Source organism: Symsagittifera roscoffensis, chromosome 3 (genome assembly GCF_963678635.1).
Source record: "Symsagittifera roscoffensis chromosome 3, txSymRosc1.1, whole genome shotgun sequence".
Taxonomy (NCBI): domain Eukaryota; kingdom Metazoa; phylum Xenacoelomorpha; order Acoela; family Convolutidae; genus Symsagittifera; species Symsagittifera roscoffensis.
Window position 1 is genome coordinate 62,926,298 of NC_087064.1, and position 16,445 is coordinate 62,942,742.

At 38.9% G+C, this 16,445-nt stretch overlaps 1 protein-coding gene and 5 non-coding genes across 15 annotated transcripts in view; 5 read left to right on the forward strand and 1 right to left on the reverse strand.

Moving 5' to 3' along the window:
* Positions 1-16,445, reverse strand: part of LOC134841932 (dynein axonemal heavy chain 8-like) — a 196,505-nt gene that overhangs the window by 66,383 nt on the left and 113,677 nt on the right. The window lies entirely within an intron of this gene.
* Trnam-cau (transfer RNA methionine (anticodon CAU)) lies at positions 1,849-1,920 on the forward strand. The gene has a single exon. It is a non-coding gene; the product is annotated as a tRNA-Met (tRNA).
* On the forward strand, positions 2,576-2,647 carry Trnam-cau (transfer RNA methionine (anticodon CAU)). The gene has a single exon. It is a non-coding gene; the product is annotated as a tRNA-Met (tRNA).
* Positions 7,001-7,072, forward strand: Trnam-cau (transfer RNA methionine (anticodon CAU)). The gene has a single exon. It is a non-coding gene; the product is annotated as a tRNA-Met (tRNA).
* On the forward strand, positions 7,728-7,799 carry Trnam-cau (transfer RNA methionine (anticodon CAU)). Its single transcript has one exon. It is a non-coding gene; the product is annotated as a tRNA-Met (tRNA).
* Trnam-cau (transfer RNA methionine (anticodon CAU)) lies at positions 12,860-12,931 on the forward strand. Its single transcript has one exon. It is a non-coding gene; the product is annotated as a tRNA-Met (tRNA).

Below are 16,445 nucleotides of genomic sequence, written 5' to 3' on the forward strand. Positions count from 1 at the left end.
TTTAGCCAGAGCATCGTGGCGCAGCGGGAGCGTGATGCGACCCCCTCACTCAGAAGCCGTGGATCGAAACCATCTCCTGCTAATTTACTGAAGTAACATCTATCCTATTGACAAATGCAGCTTTCGCAAGACACTCGATTGAAAAATAGCTAGACCAATGGAGCTTTAAAAAGCTAGAAAACTTAGATTCGTGCATCAACTCACCCACATTGAAAGATTTTGTGCGAAAAAGTTTTTAAGATAACCAATTACAGAAAACGGCTAAACGCTGTTTCCAGAGCATTTTCTAATACTTGGATTGTGGTAATCTACCCTTATGGAAACATCTTAAATTTTGGTTCAGCAAAACCAAAATCGCAATGGTAAAGTATTAATAACAGCAGGGTGGCGCAGCGGAAGCGTGCTGGGCCCATAACCCAGAGGTCGGTAGATCGAAACTACCTCATGCTAGTAAAGTAAAAGAACATATAACTTTTTGACAATTGCATATTTCACAAGACACTCGATTTAAAATTAGCTAGACCATTGGAGCTTTGAGAAGCTATAAAAATTGTATTCCTGCACCTACTCAAACACGTTGCAGGTTTTTCTGCAAAAAGAAAATTCAAAATGACAAGTACAGAAAACGACAAAACGCTGTTTCCAGAGCACTTTTTGTTAATTCGTATCGTGTTTCTTCAACCTATACGTTAACACTTTAAATTATTATCAACAACAATCTTTGCAATAGCACAATTTTAGCCAGAGCATCGTGGCGCAGCGGGAGCGTGATGCGACCCCCTCACTCAGAAGCCGTGGATCGAAACCATCTCCTGCTAATTTACTGAAGTAACATCTATCCTATTGACAAATGCAGCTTTCGCAAGACACTCGATTGAAAAATAGCTAGACCAATGGAGCTTTAAAAAGCTAGAAAACTTAGATTCGTGCATCAACTCACCCACATTGAAAGATTTTGTGCGAAAAAGTTTTTAAGATAACCAATTACAGAAAACGGCTAAACGCTGTTTCCAGAGCATTTTCTAATACTTGGATTGTGGTAATCTACCCTTATGGAAACATCTTAAATTTTGGTTCAGCAAAACCAAAATCGCAATGGTAAAGTATTAATAACAGCAAGGTGGCGCAGCGGAAGCGTGCTGGGCCCATAACCCAGAAGTCGGTAGATCGAAACTACCTCCTGCTAGTAAAGTAAAAGAACATATAACTTTTTGACAATTGCATCTTTCACAAGACACTCGATTTAAAAATAGCTAGACCATTGGAGCTTTGAGAAGCTATAAAAATTGTATTCCTGAATCTACTCAAACACGTTGCAGGATTTTCTGCAAAAAAATTTCAAAATGACAAGTACAGAAAACGACAAAACGCTGTTTCAAGAGCACTTTCTTTTAATTCGTATCGTGTTTCTTCAACCTATACGTTAACACTTTAAATTATTATCAACAACAATCTTTGCAGTAGCACAATTTTAGCCAGAGCAGCGTGGCGCAGCGGGAGCGTGATGCAACCCCCTCACTCAGAAGCCGTGGATCGAAACCATCTCCTGCTAATTTACTGAAGTAACATCTATCCTATTGACAAATGCAGCTTTCGCAAGACACTCGATTGAAAAATAGCTAGACCAATGGAGCTTTAAAAAGCTAGAAAACTTAGATTCGTGCATCAACTCACCCACATTGAAAAATTTTGTGCGAAAAACTTTTTAAGATAACCAATTACAGAAAACGGCTAAACGCTGTTTCCAGAGCATTTTCTAACACTTGGATTGTGGTAATCTACCCTTATGGAAACATCTTAAATTTTAGTTCAGCAAAACCAAAATCGCAATGGTAAAGTATTAATAACAGCAGGGTGGCGCAGCGGAAGCGTGCTGGGCCCATAACCCAGAGGTCGGTAGATCGAAACTACCTCCTGCTAGTAAAGTATAAGAACATATAACTTTTTGACAATTGCATCTTTCACAAGACACTCGATTTAAAAATAGCTAGACCATTGGAGCTTTGAGAAGCTATAAAAAATGTATTCCTGCACCTACTCAAACACGTTGCAGGATTTTCTGCAAAAAAAATCAAAATGACAAGTACAGAAAACGACAAAACGCTGTTTACAGAGCACTTTCTTTTAATTCGTATCGTGTTTCTTCAACATATACGTTAACACTTTAAATTATTATCAACAACAATCTTTGCAATAGCACAATTTTAGCCAGAGCAGCGTGGCGCAGCGGGAGCGTGATGCGACCCCCTCACTCAGAAGCCGTGGATCGAAACCATCTCCTGCTAATTTACTGAAGGAACATCTATCCTATTGACAAATGCAGCTTTCGCAAGACACTCGATTGAAAAATAGCTAGACCAATGGAGCTTTAAAAAGCTAGAAAACTTAGATTCGTGCACCAACTCACCCACATTGAAAGATTTTGTGCGAAAAACTTTTTAAGATAAACAATTACAGAAAACGGCTAAACTCTGTTTCCAGAGCATTTTCTAATACTTGGATTGTGGTAATCTACCCTGATGGACACATCTTAAATTCAGCAAAACCAAAATTGCAATGGCAAAATATAAACAACAGCAGGGTGGCGCAGCGGAAGCGTGCTGGGCCCATAACCCAGAGGTCGGTAGATCGAAACTACCTCCTGCTAGTAAAGTAAAAGAATCTATAAGTTTTTGACAACTGCATTTTTCACAAGACACTCGATTTAAAAATAGCTAGACCATTGGAGCTTTGAGAAGCTCTAAAAATTGTATTACTGCACCTACTCAAACACGTTGCAGGTTTTTCTGCAAAAAAAAATTCAAAATGACAAGTACAGAAAACGACAAAACGCTGTTTCCAGAGCACTTTCTTTTAATTCGTATCGTGTTTCTTCAACCTATACGTTAACACTTTAAATTATGATGAGCAACAACCTTTGCAATAGCACAAAGTTAGCCAGAGCAGCGTGGCGCAGTGGGCGCGTGATGCGACCCCCCTCACTCAGAAGCCGTAGATCGAAACCATCTCCTGCTAATTGACTGAAGTAACATCTATCCTATTGACAAATGCAGCTTCCGCAAGACACTCGATTGGAAAACAGATAGACCAATGGAGCTTTAAGTAGCTAGAAATTTAAGATTCGTGCGCCAACTCACCCACATTGAAAAATTTTGTGCTAAAAATTTAAAAAAAAAATAATTACAGAAAACGGCTAAACGCTGTTTCCAGAGGATTTTCTAATACTTGGATTGTGGTAATCCACACTTAGGGAAACATCTTAAATTTGGGTTCGACAACACCAAAATCGTAATGGCAAAATATTCAGAACAGCAGGGGGCGCAGTGGAAGCGTGCTGGGCCCATAACCTAGAGGTCGGTAGATCGAAACTACCTCCTGCTAGTTAAGTAAAAGATTATATAAACTTTTGACAATCGCATCTTCTACCAGACACTCGATTTAAAAATAGCTAAACCAATGGAGCTTTAAGTAGCTAGAAAACTTAGGTTCGTGCACCTATTCACCCACTATGAAAAACTTTGTGCGAAAAACTTTTTAAAATAAACAATTACAGAAAACGGCTAAACGCTGTTTCCAGAGCATTTTCTTTTAATTCGTATCGTGTTTCTTCAACCTATACGTTAACACTTTAAATTATGATGAGCAACAACCTTTGCAATAGCACAAAGTTAGCCAGAGCAGCGTGGCGCAGTGGGCGCGTGATGCGACCCCCCTCACTCAGAAGCCGTAGATCGAAACCATCTCCTGCTAATTGACTGAAGTAATATCTATCCTATTGACAAATGCAGCTTCCGCAAGACACTCGATTGGAAAACAGATAGACCAATGGAGCTTTAAGTAGCTAGAAATTTAAGATTCGTGCGCCAACTCACCCACATTGAAAAATTTTGTGCTAAAAATTTTTTAAAAAAATAATTACAGAAAACGGCTAAACGCTGTTTCCAGAGGATTTTCTAATACTTGGATTGTGGTAATCCACACTTAGGGAAACATCTTAAATTTGGGTTCGACAACACCAAAATCGCAATGGCAAAATATTCAGAACAGCAGGGGGGCGCAGTGGAAGCGTGCTGGGCCCATAACCTAGAGGTCGGTAGATCGAAACTACCTCCTGCTAGTTAAGTAAAAGATTATATAAACTTTTGACAATCGCATCTTCTACAAGACACTCGATTTAAAAATAGCTAAACCAATGGAGCTTTAAGTAGCTAGAAAACTTAGGTTCGTGCACCTATTCACCCACTATGAAAAACTTTGTGCGAAAAACTTTTTAAAATAAACAATTACAGAAAACGGCTAAACGCTGTTTCCAGAGCATTTTCTTTTAATTCGTATCGTGTTTCTTCAACCTACACGTTAACACTTTAAATTATGATGAGCAACAACCTTTGCAATAGCACAAAGTTAGCCAGAGCAGCGTGGCGCAGTGGGCGCGTGATGCGACCCCCCTCACTCAGAAGCCGTAGATCGAAACCATCTCCTGCTAATTGACTGAAGTAACATCTATCCTATTGACAAATGCAGCTTCCGCAAGACACTCGATTGGAAAACAGATAGACCAATGGAGCTTTAAGTAGCTAGAAATTTAAGATTCGTGCGCCAACTCACCCACATTGAAAAATTTTGTGCTAAAAATTTTTAAAAAAATAATTACAGAAAACGGCTAAACGCTGTTTCCAGAGCATTTTCTAATACTTGGATTGTTGTAATCCACCCTTATGGAAACATCTTAAACTTTGAATCAGCGAAACCAAAATCGCAATGACAAAAGATTAACAACAGCAGGGGGGCGCAGTGGAAGCGTGCTGGGCACATAACCCAGAGGTCGGTAGATCGAAACTACTTCCTGCTAGTTAAGTAAAAGATTATATAAACTTTTGACAATCGCATCTTCTACAAGACACTCGATTTAAAAATAGCTAAGCCAATGGAGCTTTAAGTAGCTAGAAAACTTAGGTTCGTGCACCTATTCATCCACTATGAAAAACTTTGTGCGAAAAACTTTTTAAAATAAACAATTACAGAAAACGGCTAAACGCTGTTTCCAGAGCATTTTCTAATACTATGATTGTTGTAATCCACCCTTATGGAAACATCTAGAAACATCTTAAACTTTGAATCAGCAAAACCAAAATCGCAATGACAAAAGATTAACAACAGCAGGGTGGCGAAGCGGAAGCGTGCTGGGCCCATAACCCAGAGGTCAGTAGATCGAAACTACCTCCTGCTAGTTAAGTAAAGGCACATCTAACCATTTGATAATTGCAGCTTTCACAAGACACTCGATTTGAAAATAGCTAGACCAAAGGAGCTTTAAGTAGCTAGAAAACTTAGATTCGTGCACCAACTCACCCACATTGAAAGATTTTGTGCGAAAAACTTTTTAAAATAAACAATTACAGAAAACGGCTAAACGCTGTTTCCAGAGCATTTTCTAATACTTGGATTGTTGTAATCCACCCTTATGGAAACATCTAGAAACATCATAAACTTTGAATCAGCAAAACCAAAATCGCAATGACAAAAGATGAACAACAGCAGGGTGGCGAAGCGGAAGCGTGCTGGGCCCATAACCCAGAGGTCAGTAGATCGAAACTACCTCCTGCTAGTTAAGTAAAGGCAAATCTAACCATTTGATAATTGCAGATTTCTCAATACACTCGATTTGAAAATAGCTAGACCAATGGAGCTTTAAGTAGCTAGAAAACTTAGATTCGTGCACCAACTCACCCACATTGAAAGATATTGTGCGAAAAACTTTTTAAGATAAACAATTACAGAAAACGGCTAAACGCTGTTTCCAGAGCATTTTCTAATACTTGGATTGTGGTAATCTACCCTGATGGAAACATCTTAAATTCAGCAAAACCAAAAATGCAATGGCAAAATATTAACAACAGCAGGGTGGCGCAGCGGAAGCGTGCTGGGCCAATAACCCAGAGGTCGGTAGATCGAAACTACCTCATGCTAGTTAAGTAAAAGATTATATAAACTTTTGACAATCGCATCTTCTACAAGACACTCGATTTAAAAATAGCTAAACCAATGGAGCTTTAAGTAGCTAGAAAACTTAGGTTCGTGCACCTATTCACCCACTATGAAAGATTTTGTGCGAAAAAGTTTTTAAGATAACCAATTACAGAAAACGGCTAAACGCTGTTTCCAGAGCATTTTCTAATACTTGGATTGTGGTAATCAACCCTTATGGAAACATCTTAAATTTTGGTTCAGCAAAACCAAAATCGCAATGGTAAAGTATTAATAACAGCAAGGTGGCGCAGCGGAAGCGTGCTGGGCCCATAACCCAGAAGTCGGTAGATCGAAACTACCTCCTGCTAGTAAAGTAAAAGAACATATAACTTTTTGACAATTGCATCTTTCACAAGACACTCGATTTAAAAATAGCTAGACCATTGGAGCTTTGAGAAGCTATAAAAATTGTATTCCTGAATCTACTCAAACACGTTGCAGGATTTTCTGCAAAAAAATTTCAAAATGACAAGTACAGAAAACGACAAAACGCTGTTTCAAGAGCACTTTCTTTTAATTCGTATCGTGTTTCTTCAACCTATACGTTAACACTTTAAATTATTATCAACAACAATCTTTGCAGTAGCACAATTTTAGCCAGAGCAGCGTGGCGCAGCGGGAGCGTGATGCAACCCCCTCACTCAGAAGCCGTGGATCGAAACCATCTCCTGCTAATTTACTGAAGTAACATCTATCCTATTGACAAATGCAGCTTTCGCAAGACACTCGATTGAAAAATAGCTAGACCAATGGAGCTTTAAAAAGCTAGAAAACTTAGATTCGTGCATCAACTCACCCACATTGAAAAATTTTGTGCGAAAAACTTTTTAAGATAACCAATTACAGAAAACGGCTAAACGCTGTTTCCAGAGCATTTTCTAACACTTGGATTGTGGTAATCTACCCTTATGGAAACATCTTAAATTTTAGTTCAGCAAAACCAAAATCGCAATGGTAAAGTATTAATAACAGCAGGGTGGCGCAGCGGAAGCGTGCTGGGCCCATAACCCAGAGGTCGGTAGATCGAAACTACCTCCTGCTAGTAAAGTATAAGAACATATAACTTTTTGACAATTGCATCTTTCACAAGACACTCGATTTAAAAATAGCTAGACCATTGGAGCTTTGAGAAGCTATAAAAAATGTATTCCTGCACCTACTCAAACACGTTGCAGGATTTTCTGCAAAAAAAATCAAAATGACAAGTACAGAAAACGACAAAACGCTGTTTACAGAGCACTTTCTTTTAATTCGTATCGTGTTTCTTCAACATATACGTTAACACTTTAAATTATTATCAACAACAATCTTTGCAATAGCACAATTTTAGCCAGAGCAGCGTGGCGCAGCGGGAGCGTGATGCGACCCCCTCACTCAGAAGCCGTGGATCGAAACCATCTCCTGCTAATTTACTGAAGGAACATCTATCCTATTGACAAATGCAGCTTTCGCAAGACACTCGATTGAAAAATAGCTAGACCAATGGAGCTTTAAAAAGCTAGAAAACTTAGATTCGTGCACCAACTCACCCACATTGAAAGATTTTGTGCGAAAAACTTTTTAAGATAAACAATTACAGAAAACGGCTAAACTCTGTTTCCAGAGCATTTTCTAATACTTGGATTGTGGTAATCTACCCTGATGGACACATCTTAAATTCAGCAAAACCAAAATTGCAATGGCAAAATATAAACAACAGCAGGGTGGCGCAGCGGAAGCGTGCTGGGCCCATAACCCAGAGGTCGGTAGATCGAAACTACCTCCTGCTAGTAAAGTAAAAGAATCTATAAGTTTTTGACAACTGCATTTTTCACAAGACACTCGATTTAAAAATCGCTAGACCATTGGAGCTTTGAGAAGCTCTAAAAATTGTATTACTGCACCTACTCAAACACGTTGCAGGTTTTTCTGCAAAAAAAAATTCAAAATGACAAGTACAGAAAACGACAAAACGCTGTTTCCAGAGCACTTTCTTTTAATTCGTATCGTGTTTCTTCAACCTATACGTTAACACTTTAAATTATGATGAGCAACAACCTTTGCAATAGCACAAAGTTAGCCAGAGCAGCGTGGCGCAGTGGGCGCGTGATGCGACCCCCCTCACTCAGAAGCCGTAGATCGAAACCATCTCCTGCTAATTGACTGAAGTAACATCTATCCTATTGACAAATGCAGCTTCCGCAAGACACTCGATTGGAAAACAGATAGACCAATGGAGCTTTAAGTAGCTAGAAATTTAAGATTCGTGCGCCAACTCACCCACATTGAAAAATTTTGTGCTAAAAATTTAAAAAAAAAATAATTACAGAAAACGGCTAAACGCTGTTTCCAGAGGATTTTCTAATACTTGGATTGTGGTAATCCACACTTAGGGAAACATCTTAAATTTGGGTTCGACAACACCAAAATCGTAATGGCAAAATATTCAGAACAGCAGGGGGCGCAGTGGAAGCGTGCTGGGCCCATAACCTAGAGGTCGGTAGATCGAAACTACCTCCTGCTAGTTAAGTAAAAGATTATATAAACTTTTGACAATCGCATCTTCTACCAGACACTCGATTTAAAAATAGCTAAACCAATGGAGCTTTAAGTAGCTAGAAAACTTAGGTTCGTGCACCTATTCACCCACTATGAAAAACTTTGTGCGAAAAACTTTTTAAAATAAACAATTACAGAAAACGGCTAAACGCTGTTTCCAGAGCATTTTCTTTTAATTCGTATCGTGTTTCTTCAACCTATACGTTAACACTTTAAATTATGATGAGCAACAACCTTTGCAATAGCACAAAGTTAGCCAGAGCAGCGTGGCGCAGTGAGCGCGTGATGCGACCCCCCTCACTCAGAAGCCGTAGATCGAAACCATCTCCTGCTAATTGACTGAAGTAACATCTATCCTATTGACAAATGCAGCTTCCGCAAGACACTCGATTGGAAAACAGATAGACCAATGGAGCTTTAAGTAGCTAGAAATTTAAGATTCGTGCGCCAACTCACCCACATTGAAAAATTTTTTGCTAAAAATTTTTTAAAAAAATAATTACAGAAAACGGCTAAACGCTGTTTCCAGAGGATTTTCTAATACTTGGATTGTGGTAATCCACACTTAGGGAAACATCTTAAATTTGGGTTCGACAACACCAAAATCGCAATGGCAAAATATTCAGAACAGCAGGGGGGCGCAGTGGAAGCGTGCTGGGCCCATAACCTAGAGGTCGGTAGATCGAAACTACCTCCTGCTAGTTAAGTAAAAGATTATATAAACTTTTGACAATCGCATCTTCTACAAGACACTCGATTTAAAAATAGCTAAACCAATGGAGCTTTAAGTAGCTAGAAAACTTAGGTTCGTGCACCTATTCACCCACTATGAAAAACTTTGTGCGAAAAACTTTTTAAAATAAACAATTACAGAAAACGGCTAAACGCTGTTTCCAGAGCATTTTCTTTTAATTCGTATCGTGTTTCTTCAACCTATACGTTAACACTTTAAATTATGATGAGCAACAACCTTTGCAATAGCACAAAGTTAGCCAGAGCAGCGTGGCGCAGTGGGCGCGTGATGCGACCCCCCTCACTCAGAAGCCGTAGATCGAAACCATCTCCTGCTAATTGACTGAAGTAACATCTATCCTATTGACAAATGCAGCTTCCGCAAGACACTCGATTGGAAAACAGATAGACCAATGGAGCTTTAAGTAGCTAGAAATTTAAGATTCGTGCGCCAACTCACCCACATTGAAAAATTTTGTGCTAAAAATTTTTAAAAAAATAATTACAGAAAACGGCTAAACGCTGTTTCCAGAGCATTTTCTAATACTTGGATTGTTGTAATCCACCTTTATGGAAACATCTTAAACTTTGAATCAGCGAAACCAAAATCGCAATGACAAAAGATTAACAACAGCAGGGGGGCGCAGTGGAAGCGTGCTGGGCACATAACCCAGAGGTCGGTAGATCGAAACTACTTCCTGCTAGTTAAGTAAAAGATTATATAAACTTTTGACAATCGCATCTTCTACAAGACACTCGATTTAAAAATAGCTAAGCCAATGGAGCTTTAAGTAGCTAGAAAACTTAGGTTCGTGCACCTATTCATCCACTATGAAAAACTTTGTGCGAAAAACTTTTTAAAATAAACAATTACAGAAAACGGCTAAACGCTGTTTCCAGAGCATTTTCTAATACTTTGATTGTTGTAATCCACCCTTATGGAAACATCTAGAAACATCTTAAACTTTGAATCAGCAAAACCAAAATCGCAATGACAAAAGATTAACAACAGCAGGGTGGCGAAGCGGAAGCGTGCTGGGCCCATAACCCAGAGGTCAGTAGATCGAAACTACCTCCTGCTAGTTAAGTAAAGGCACATCTAACCATTTGATAATTGCAGCTTTCACAAGACACTCGGTTTGAAAATAGCTAGACCAAAGGAGCTTTAAGTAGCTAGAAAACTTAGATTCGTGCACCAACTCACCCACATTGAAAGATTTTGTGCGAAAAACTTTTTAAAATAAACAATTACAGAAAACGGCTAAACGCTGTTTCCAGAGCATTTTCTAATACTTGGATTGTTGTAATCCACCCTTATGGAAACATCTAGAAACATCATAAACTTTGAATCAGCAAAACCAAAATCGCAATGACAAAAGATGAACAACAGCAGGGTGGCGAAGCGGAAGCGTGCTGGGCCAATAACCCAGAGGTCAGTAGATCGAAACTACCTCCTGCTAGTTAAGTAAAGGCACATCTAACCATTTGATAATTGCAGATTTCACAAGACACTCGATTTGAAAATAGCTAGACCAATGGAGCTTTAAGTAGCTAGAAAACTTAGATTCGTGCACCAACTCACCCACATTGAAAGATATTGTGCGAAAAACTTTTTAAGATAAACAATTACAGAAAACGGCTAAACGCTGTCTCCAGAGCATTTTCTAATACTTGGATTGTGGTAATCTACCCTGATGGAAACATCTTAAATTCAGCAAAACCAAAAATGCAATGGCAAAATATTAACAACAGCAGGGTGGCGCAGCGGAAGCGTAATGGGACCATAACCCAGAGGTCGGATGATCGACACTACCTCCTGCTAGTAAAGTAAAAGAACCTATAACTTTTTGACAACTGCATCTTTCACAAGACACTCGATTTAAAAATAGCTAGACCATTGGAGATTTGAGAAGCTATAAAAATTGTATTACTGCCCCTACTCAAACACGTTGCAGGTTTTTTCTGCAAAAAAAATCAAAATGACACAGAAAACGACAAAACGCTGTTTCCAGAGCACTTTCTTTTAATTCGTATCGTGTTTCTTCAACCTATTCGTTAACACTTTAAATTATGATGAGCAACAACCTTTGCAATAGCACAATGTTAGCCAGAGCAGCGTGGCGCAGCGGGCACGTGATGCGACCCCCCTCACTCAGAAGCCGTAGATCGAAACCATCTCCTGCTAATTTACTGAAATAACATCTATCCTATTGACAAATGCAGCTTTCGCAAGACACTCGATTAGAAAACAGCTAGACCAATGGAGCTTTAAGTAGCTAGAAAACTTAGATTCGTGCGCCAACTCACCCACATTGAAAAATGTTGTGCTAAAAATTAAAAAAATAATAATTACAGAAAACGGCTAAACGCTGATTCCAGAGCAATTTCTAATACTTGGATTGTGGTAATCCACACTTAGGGAAATATCTTAAATTTTGGTTCGCCAAAACCGAAATCGCAATGGCATATCATTCAGAACAGCAGGGTGGCGCAGCGGAAGAGTGCTGGGCCCATAGCCCAGAGGTCGGTAGATCAAAACTACCTCCTGCTAGTAAAGTAAAATATTATATAATTTTTTGAAAATCGCATCTTTTACAAGACACTCGATTTAAAAATAGCTAGACCAATGGAGCTTTAAGTAGCTAGAAAACTTAGGTTCGTGCACTTACTCACCCACTATGAAAAATTTTGTGCGAAAAACTTTTTAAAATAAACAATTACAGAAAACGGCTAAACGCTGTTTCCAGAGCATTTTCTAATACTTGGATTGTGGTAATCTACCCTTATGGAAACATCTTAAATTTTGGTTCAGCAAAACCAAAATCACAATGAAAAAATATTAAACCAGCAGGGTGGCGCAGCGGAAGCGTGCTGGGCCCATAACCCAGAGGTCGGTAGATCGAAACCTTCTCCTGTTAGTTAAGTAAAGGAACATATAGCATTATGAAAACTGCAGCATTCACAAGACACTCGATTTAAAAATAGCTAGACCAATGGAGCTTTAAGTAGCTATTAAAATTGTATTCGTGCACCTACTCAATCACGTTGCAGATTTTTCTGCAAAAAAAATACAAAAAGACAAATACAGAAAACGACAAAACGCTGTTTCCAGAGCACTTTCTTTTAATTCGTATCGTATTTCTTCAACATATACGTTATCACTTAAAATTATGATCAGCAACAATCTTTGCAATAGCACGACATAAACCAGAGCAGCGTGGCGCAGCGGGAGCGTGATGCGACCCCCTCACTCAGAAGCCGTGGATCGAAACCATCTCCTGCTAATTTGTTGAAGTAACATCTATCCTATTGACAAATGCAGCTTTCGCAAGACACTCGATTGAAAAATAGCTGAAGTAGCTAGAAAACTTAGATTCGTGCACCAACTCACCCACTTTGAAAGATTTTGTGCGAAAAACTTTTTAAGATAAACAATTACAGAAAACGGCTAAACGCTGTTTCCAGAGCAATTTCTAATACTTGGATTGTGGTAATCAACCCTTATGGAAACATCTTAAATTCAGCAAAACCAAAATCGCAATGACAAAATATTAACAACAGCAGGGTGGCGCAGCGGAAGCGTGCTGGGCCCATAACCCAGAGGTCGGTAGATCGAAACTACCTCCTGCTAGTAAAGTAAAAGAACATATAACTTTTTGACAATTGCATCTTTCACAAGACACTCGATTTAAAAATAGCTAGACCATTGGACCTTTGAGAAGCTATAAAAATTGTATTCCTGCACCTATTTAAACACGTTGCAGGTTTTTCTGCAAAAAAACAATTCAAAATGACAAGTACAGAAAACGACAAAACGCTGTTTCCAGAGCACTTTCTTTTAATTCCTATCGTGTTTCTTCAACCTATACGTTAACACTTTAAATTATTATCAACAACAATCTTTGCAATAGCACAATATTAGCCAGAGGAGCGTGGCGCAGCGGGAGCGTGATGCGACCCCCTCACTCAGAAGCCGTGGATCGAAACCATCTCCTGCTAATTTACTGAAGTAACATCTATCCTATTGAAAAATGCAGCTTTCGCAAGACACTCGATTTAAAAATAGCTAGACCAATGGAGCTTTAAGTAGCTATTAAAACTGTATTCGTGCACCTACTCAATCACGTTGCAGATTTTTCTGCAAAAAAATACAAAATGACAAATACAGAAAACGACAAAACGCTGTTTCCAGAGCACTTTCTTTTAATTCGTATCGTGTTTCTTCAACATATACGTTATCACTTTAAATTATGATCAGCAACAATCTTTGCAATAGCACAATATTAGCCAGAGGAGCGTGGCGCAGCGGGACCGTGATGCGACCCCCTCACTCAGAAGCCGTAGATCGAAACCATCTCCTGCTAATTTACTGAAGTAACATCTATCCTATTGACAAATGCAGCTTTCGCAAGACACTCGATTTAAAAATAGCTAGACCAATGGAGCTTTAAGTAGCTATTAAAACTGTATTCGTGCACCTACTCAATCACGTTGCAGATTTTTCTGCAAAAAAATTACAAAATGACAAATACAGAAAAAGACAAAACGCTGTTTCCAGAGCGCTTTATTTTAATTCGTATCGTGTTTCTTCAACATATACGTTATCACTTTAAATTATGATCAGCAACAATCTTTGCAATAGCACAATATCAGCCAGAGCAGTGTGGCGCAGCGGGAGCGTGATGCGACCCCCTCACTCAGAATGCGTGGAGGAGCGTGGCGCAGCGGAAGCGTGATGCGACCCCCTCACTCAGAAGCCGTGGATCGAAACCATCTCCTGCTAATTTACTGAAGTAACATCTATCCTATTGACAAATGCAGCTTTCGCAAGACACTCGATTTAAAAATAGCTAGACTAATGGAGCTTTAAGTAGCTATTAAAACTGTATTCGTGCACCTACTCAATCACGTTGCAGATTTTTCTGCAAAAAAATACAAAATGACAAATACAGAAAACGACAAAACGCTGTTTCCAGAGCACTTTCTTTTAATTCGTATCGTGTTTCTTCAACATATACGTTATCACTTTAAATTATGATCAGCAACAATCTTTGCAATAGCACAATATTAGCCAGAGGAGCGTGGCGCAGCGGGAGCGTGATGCGACCCCCTCACTCAGAAGCCGTGGATCGAAACCATCTCCTGCTAATTTACTGAAGTAACATCTATCCTATTGACAAATGCAGCTTTCGCAAGACACTCGATTTAAAAATAGCTAGACCAATGGAGCTTTAAGTAGCTATTAAAACTGTATTCGTGCACCTACTCAATCACGTTGCAGATTTTTCCGCAAAAAAAAATACAAAATGACAAATACAGAAAACGACAAAACGCTGTTTCCAGAGCGCTTTCTTTTAATTCGTATCGTGTTTCTTCAACATATACGTTATCAATTTAAATTATGATCAGCAACAATCTTTGCAATAGCACAATATTAGCCAGAGGAGCGTGGCTTAGCGGGAGCGTGATGCGACCCCCTCACTCAGAAGCCGTGGATCGAAATCATCTCCTGCTAATTTACTGAAGTAACATCTATCCTATTGATAAATGCATCTTTCACAAGACACTTGATTTAAAATTAGCTAGACCATTGGAGCTTTGAGAAGCTATAAAAATTGTATTCCTGCACCTACTCAAACACGTTGCAGGTTTTTCTGCAAAAAGAAAATTCAAAATGACAAGTACAGAAAACGACAAAACGCTGTTTCCAGAGCACTTTCTTTTAATTCGTATCGTGTTTCTTCAACATATACGTTATCACTTTAAATTATGATCAGCAACAATCTTTGCAATAGCACAATATCAGCCAGAGCAGTGTGGCGCAGCGGGAGCGTGATGCGACCCCCTCACTCAGAAGCCGTGGATCGAAACCATCTCCTGCTAATTTACTGAAGTAACATCTATCCTATTGACAAATGCAGCTTTCGCAAGACACTCGATTGAAAAATAGCTAGACCAATGGAGCTTTAAAAAGCTAGAAAACTTAGATTCGTGCATCAACTCACCCACATTGAAAGATTTTGTGCGAAAAACTTTTTAAGATAAACAATTACAGAAAACGGCTAAACGCTGTTTCCAGAGCATTTTCTAATACTTGGATTGTGGTAATCTACCCTTATGGAAACATCTTAAATTTTGGTTCAGCAAAACCAAAATCGCAATGAAAAAATATTAAACCAGCAGGGTGGCTCAGCGGAAGCGTGCTGGGCCCATAACAAAGAGGTCGGTAGATCAAAACTACCTCATGCTAGAAAAGTAAAAGAACATATAACTTTTTGACAATTGCATATTTCACAAGACACTCGATTTAAAATTAGCTAGACCATTGGAGCTTTGAGAAGCTATAAAAATTGTATTCCTGCACCTACTCAAACACGTTGCAGGTTTTTCTGCAAAAAAAATCAAAATGACAAGTACAGAAAACGACAAAACGCTGTTTCCAGAGCACTTTCTTTTAATTCGTATCGTGTTTCTTCAACATATACGTTATCACTTTAAATTATGATCAGCAACAATCTTTGCAATAGCACAATATCAGCCAGAGCAGTGTGGCGCAGCGGGAGCGTGATGCGACCCCCTCACTCAGAAGCCGTGGATCGAAACCATCTCCTGCTAATTTACTGAAGTAACATCTATCCTATTGACAAATGCAGCTTTCGCAAGACACTCGATTGAAAAATAGCTAGACCAATGGAGCTTTAAAAAGCTAGAAAACTTAGATTCGTGCATCAACTCACCCACATTGAAAGATTTTGTGCGAAAAACTTTTTAAGATAAACAATTACAGAAAACGGCTAAACGCTGTTTCCAGAGCATTTTCTAATACTTGGATTGTGGTAATCTACCCTTATGGAAACATCTTAAATTTTGGTTCAGCAAAACCAAAATCGCAATGAAAAAATATTAAACCAGCAGGGTGGCTCAGCGGAAGCGTGCTGGGCCCATAACAAAGAGGTCGGTAGATCAAAACTACCTCATGCTAGAAAAGTAAAAGAACATATAACTTTTTGACAATTGCATATTTCACAAGACACTCGATTTAAAATTAGCTAGACCATTGGAGCTTTGAGAAGCTATAAAAATTGTATTCCTGCACCTACTCAAACACGTTGCAGGTTTTTCTGCAAAAAAAATCAAAATGACAA